At 40.8% G+C, this 5,780-nt stretch overlaps 1 non-coding gene across 1 annotated transcript; it reads left to right on the top strand.

The window, feature by feature from the left end:
- The first annotated feature begins 4,771 nt into the window (after positions 1–4,771).
- On the top strand, positions 4,772–4,879 carry LOC112714055 (small nucleolar RNA R71). Its single transcript, XR_003159015.1, has one exon. It is a non-coding gene; the product is annotated as a small nucleolar RNA R71 (small nucleolar RNA).
- Positions 4,880–5,780: the final 901 nt, after the last annotated feature.

Raw genomic sequence — 5,780 nt, 5'->3', positions numbered from 1 at the left:
TCTCAATTTCAGCCAGAAAATACCTGAAATCACAGAAAAACACACAAACTCATAGTAAAGTCCAGAAAAGTGAATTTTAACTAAAAACTAATAAAAATATACTAAAAACTAACTAAAACATACTAAAAACATACTAAAAACAATGCCAAAAAGCGTATAAATTATCCGCTCATCACAACACCAAACTTAAATTGTTGCTTGTCCCCAAGCAACTGAAAATCAAATAAGATAAAAAGAAGAGAATAATATGCAATGAACTCCAAAAACATCTATGAAGATCAGTATTAATTAGATGAGCGGGGCTTTAGCTTTTTGCCTCTGAATAGTTTTGGCATCTTACTCTATCCTTTGAAATTCAGAATGATTGGCTTCTATAGGAACTCAGAATCCAGATAGTGTTATTGATTCTCCTAGTTAAGTATGATGATTCTTGAACACAGCTACTTTATGAGTCTTGGCCGTGGCCCAAAGCACTCTGTCTTCCAGTATTACCACCGGATACATACATGCCACAGACACATAACTAGGTGAACCTTTTCAGATTGTGACTCAGCTTTGCTAGAGTCCCCAATTAGAGGTGTCCAGGGTTCTTAAGCACACTCTTTTTGCTTTGGATCACACTTTATTTTTTTCTTTTCTCTCTCTTCTCTTTTTTTTCGTTTTTCTCTCTCTTTCTTTTTTTTTGTATTCACTGCTTTTTCTTGCTTCAAGAATCATTTTTATGATTTTTCAGATCCTCAGTAACATGTCTTCTTTTTCATCATTCTTTCAAGAGCCAACATTCATGAACAACAAATTCAAAATATTTATGCACTGTTCAAGCATACATTCAGAAACCGAAATATTGCCACCACATCAAAATAATTAATCTGTTATAAAATTTAAAATTCATGCAATTCTTCTCTTTTTCAATTAAGAACATTTTTCATTTAGGAAAGGTGATGAATTCATAGGACATTCATAACTTTAAGGAATAGACACTAAGACACTAATGATCATAAGACACAAACATAGATAAACATATGCATGATTTTTCAAAAAACAGAAAAATAAAGAACAAGGAGATTAAAGAACGGGTCCACCTTAGTGATGGCGGCTTGTTCTTCCTCTTGAAGATCTTATGGTGTGCTTGAGCTCCTCAATGTCTCTTTCTTGCCTTTGTTGCTCCTCTCTCATGATTCTTTGATCTTCTCTAATTTCATGGAGGAGGATGGAATGTTCTTGGTGCTCCACCCTTAGTTGTCCCATGTTGGAACTCAATTCTCCTAGGGAGGTATTGATTTGCTCCCAATAGTTTTGTGGAAGAAAGTGCATCCCTTGAGGCATCTCAGGGATTTCATGATGAGAGGGGTCTCTTGTTTGCTCCATCCTTTTCTTAGTGATGGGCTTGTCCTCATCAATGAGGGTGTCTCCCTCTATGTCAACTCCAACTGAATAACAGAGGTGACAAATGAGATGAGAAAAGGCTAACCTTGCCAAGGTAGAGGACTTGTCCGCCACCTTATAAAGTTCTTGGGATATAACCTCATGAACTTCTACTTCCTCTCCAATCATGATGCTATGAATCATGATAGCCCGGTCTATAGTAACTTCGGACCGGTTGCTAGTCGGAATGATTGAGCGTTGGATAAACTCCAACCATCCTCTAGCCACGGGTTTGAGGTCATGCCTTTTCAGTTGAACCGTCTTTCCTCTTGAATCTCTCTTCCATTGAGCGCCCTCTTCACAAATGTCCATGAGGACTTGGTCCAACCTTTGATCAAAGTTGACCCTTCTAGTGTAAGGGTGTTCATCTCCTTGCATCATGGGCAAGTTGAATGCGAACCTTACTTTTTCCGGACTAAAATCCAAGTATTTCCCCCGAACCATTGTAAGCCAATTCTTTGGGTCCGGGTTCACACTTTGATCATGGTTCTTAGTGATCCATGCATTAGCATAGAACTCTTGAACCATTAAGATTCCGACTTGTTGAATGGGGTTGGTAAGAACTTCCCAACCTCTTCTTCGGATCTCATGTCGGATCTCCGGATATTCACTCTTTTTGAGTTTGAAAGGGACCTCGGGGATCACCTTCTTCATGGCCACAACTTCATAGAAGTGGTCTTGATGCACCCTTGAGATGAATATCTCCATCTCCCATGACTCGGAGGTGGAAGCTTTTGCCTTCCCTTTTCTCTTTCTAGAGGTTTCTCCGGCCTTGGATGCCATAAATGGTTATGGAAAAACAAAATACAATGCTTTTACCACACCAAACTTAAAAGGTTTGCTCATCCTCGAGCAAAAGAAGAAAGAAGAGAGTAGAAGAAGAAGAAATGAAGGAGATGGAGGAGGCTTTGTGGTTCGGCTAAGGGGAAGAAGTAGTGTTTAGGTTGTGTGAAAATGAAGGAGTGAAGATAGGTTTATATAGGAGTGGAGAGAGAGGTAAGGTTCGGCTATGTGAGGGTGGGTTTGGGAGGGAAAGTGTTTTGAATTTGAATGGTGAGGTTGGTGGGGTTTTATGAAGGATGGATGTGAGTGGTGAAGAGAATAGTGGGATTTGATAGGTGAGGGGTTTTTGGGGAAGAGGTATTGAGGTGATTGGTGAATGGGTGAAGAAGAGAGAGAGTGGTGGGGTAGGTGGGGATCCTGTGGGGTCCACAGATCCTGAGGTGTCAAGGAAAATTCATCCCTGCACCAAGTGGCGAGCAAAAATGCTCTTTATGCCAATTCTGGCGTTAAACGCCGGGCTGGTGCCCATTTCTGGCGTTTAACGCCAACTTCTTGCCCCTTCCTGGCGTTTAACGCCAGTCTGGTGCCCCTTTCTGGCGTTAAACGCCCAGAATGGTGCCAGACTGGGCGTTAAACGCCCATTTGCTGCCCTTACTGGCGTTTAAACGCCAGCAAGGTCTTCCTCCAGGGTGTGCTGTTTTTCTTTCTATTTTTGCTTTTTCAATTGATTTTGTGACTTTCCATGATCATCAACCTACAGAAAACATAAAATAACAAAGGAAAAATAGATAAATATAACATTGGGTTGCCTCTCAACAAGCGCTTCTTTAATGTCAGTAGCTTGACAGTGGGCTCTCATGGAGCCTCACATATGCTCAGAGCAATGTTGGAACCTCCCAACACCAAACTTAGAGTTTGAATGTGGGGGTTCAACACCAAACTTAGAAGTTGGTTGTGGCCTCCCAACACCAAACTTAGAGTTTGATTGTGGGGGCTCTGTTTGGTTCTGTTTTGAGAGAAGCTCTTCATGCTTCCTCTCCATGGTTACAGAGGGATATCCTTGAGCCTTAAACACAAGGGATTCTTCATTCACTTGAATGATCAATTCTCCTCTGTCAACATCAATCACAGCCTTTGCTGTGGCTAGGAAGGGTCTGCCAAGGATGATGGATTCATCCATGCACTTCCCAGTCTCTAGGACTATGAAATCAGTAGGGATGTAATGGTCTTCAACTTTTACCAGAACATCCTCTACAAGTCCATAAGCTTGTTTTCTTGTATTGTCTGCCATCTCTAGTGAGATTTTTGCAGCTTGCACCTCAAAAATCCCTAGCTTCTCCATTACAGAGAGAGGCATGAGGTTTATGCTTGACCCTAGGTCACACAGAGCCTTCTTGAAGGTCATGGTGCCTACTGTACAAGGTATTGAGAACTTCCCAGGGTCCTGTCTCTTTTGAGGTAATGTCTGCCTAGTCAAGTTATCCAGCACTTTGGTGAGCAAAGGGGGTTCATCCTCCCAAGTCTCATTACCAAATAACTTGTCATTTAGCTTCATGATTGCTCCAAGGTACTTGGCAACTTGCTCTTTAGTGACATCTTCATCCTCTTCAGAGGAAGAATACTCATCAGAGCTCATGAATGGCAGAAGTAAATTCAATGGAATCTCTATGGTCTCAGTGTGAGCCTCAGATTCCCATGGTTCCTCATTAGGGAACTCATTGAAGGCCAGTGAACGTCCATTGAGGCCTTCCTCAGTGGCGCTCACTGCCTCTTCCTCCTCTCCAAATTCGGACATGTAGGTCATGTTAATGGCCTTGCACTCTCCTTTTGGATTCTCTTCTGTATTGCTTGGAAGAGTGCTAGGAGGGAGTTCAGTAATTTTCTTACTCAGCTGACCCACTTGTGCTTCCAAGTTTCTAATGGAGGACCTTGTTTCAGTCATGAAACTTTGAGTGGTTTTGATTAGATCAGAGACCATGGTTGCTAAGTCAGAGTGGCTCTGCTTAGAATTCTCTGTCTGTTGCTGAGAAGATGATGGAAAAGGCTTGCCATTGCTAAACCTGTTTCTTCCACCATTATTGTTGTTAAAACCTTGTTGAGGTCTCTGTTGATCCTTCCATGAGAGATTTGGATGATTTCTCCATGAAGGATTATAGGTGTTTCCATAGGGTTCTCCCATGTAATTCACCTCTTCCATTGAAGGGTTCTCAGGATCATAAGCTTCTTCTTCAGATGAAGTGTCCTTAGTACTGCCTGGTGCAGCTTGCATTCCAGACAGACTTTGAGAAATCATATTGACTTGCTGAGTCAATATTTTGTTCTGAGCCAATATGGCATTCAGAGTATCAATCTCAAGAACTCCTTTCTTCTGATTCGTCCCATTGTTCACAGGATTCCTTTCAGAAGTGTACATGAATTGGTTATTTGCAACCATTTCAATCAGTTCTTGAGCTTCTGCAGGCGTCTTCTTCATATGAAGAGAGCCTCCAGCAGAACTATCCAATGACATCTTGGACAGTTCAGACAGACCATCATAGAAGATACCTATGATGCTCCATTCAAAAAGCATGTCAGAAGGACACTTTCTGATCAATTGTTTGTATCTTTCCCAAGCTTCATAGAGGGATTCACCTTCCTTTTGTCTGAAGGTTTGGACTTCCACTCTAAGCTTACTCAATTTCTGAGGTGGAAAGAACTTTGCCAAGAAGGCATTGACTAGCTTTTCCCAAGAGTTTAGGCTTTCTTTAGGTTGTGAGTCTAACCATATCCTAGCTCTGTCTCTTACAGCAAAAGGGAATAGCATAAGTCTGTAGACCTCAGGGTCAACCCCATTGGTTTTGACAGTGTCACAGATTTGCAAGAACTCAGCTAGAAACTGATGAGGATCTTCCAATGGAAGTCCATGAAACTTGCAATTCTGTTGCATTAGAGAAACTAATTGAGGCTTGAGCTCAAAGTTGTTTGCTCCAATGGCAGGGATAGAGATGCTTCTCCCATAGAAGTCGGGAGTAGGTGCAGTAAAGTCACCCGGCACCTTCCTTGCATTGTTGACATTGTTGTTGTTTTCGGCTGCCATGTCTTCTTCTTTGAGGATTTCTGTTAGTTCCTCTACAGAGAATTGTGCTTTAGCTTCTCTTAGCTTTCGCTTCAAGGTCCTTTCAAGTTCAGGGTCAGCCTCAACAAGAATGCTTTTGTCTTTGCTCCTGTTCATATGAAAGAGAAAAGAATAAGAAAATATGGAATCCTCTATGTCACAGTATAGAGATTCCTTGAGGTGTCAGAGGAAAAGAAAAATGGAAGGAAGAGGTAGAAAATTTGAACTTATCAAGGGAAGATGGAGTTCGAATTGTGCATTGAGGAGTAGTGTTAGTCCATAAATAGAAGGATGTGAGAAGAGGGGAAGAAATAAAATAAAAACATTTTAAAAACATTTTGAAAAAATACTAATTAATTTTTAAAAACTTAAGAGTGGAAAAAAAATCAAGTGATTTTTGAAAAAGATTTTGAAATTAGAAAGTAAAAAGATATGATTGAAAACTATTTTGAAAAAGATGTGATTAAAAAGATATGAT

The sequence above is a fragment of the Arachis hypogaea genome, chromosome 1 (assembly GCF_003086295.3).
Source record: "Arachis hypogaea cultivar Tifrunner chromosome 1, arahy.Tifrunner.gnm2.J5K5, whole genome shotgun sequence".
In the NCBI taxonomy this organism is placed as follows: domain Eukaryota; kingdom Viridiplantae; phylum Streptophyta; class Magnoliopsida; order Fabales; family Fabaceae; genus Arachis; species Arachis hypogaea.
The sequence above is the reverse complement of the archived record's forward strand: the minus strand, read 5'-3'. Positions and strand labels throughout refer to the sequence as shown.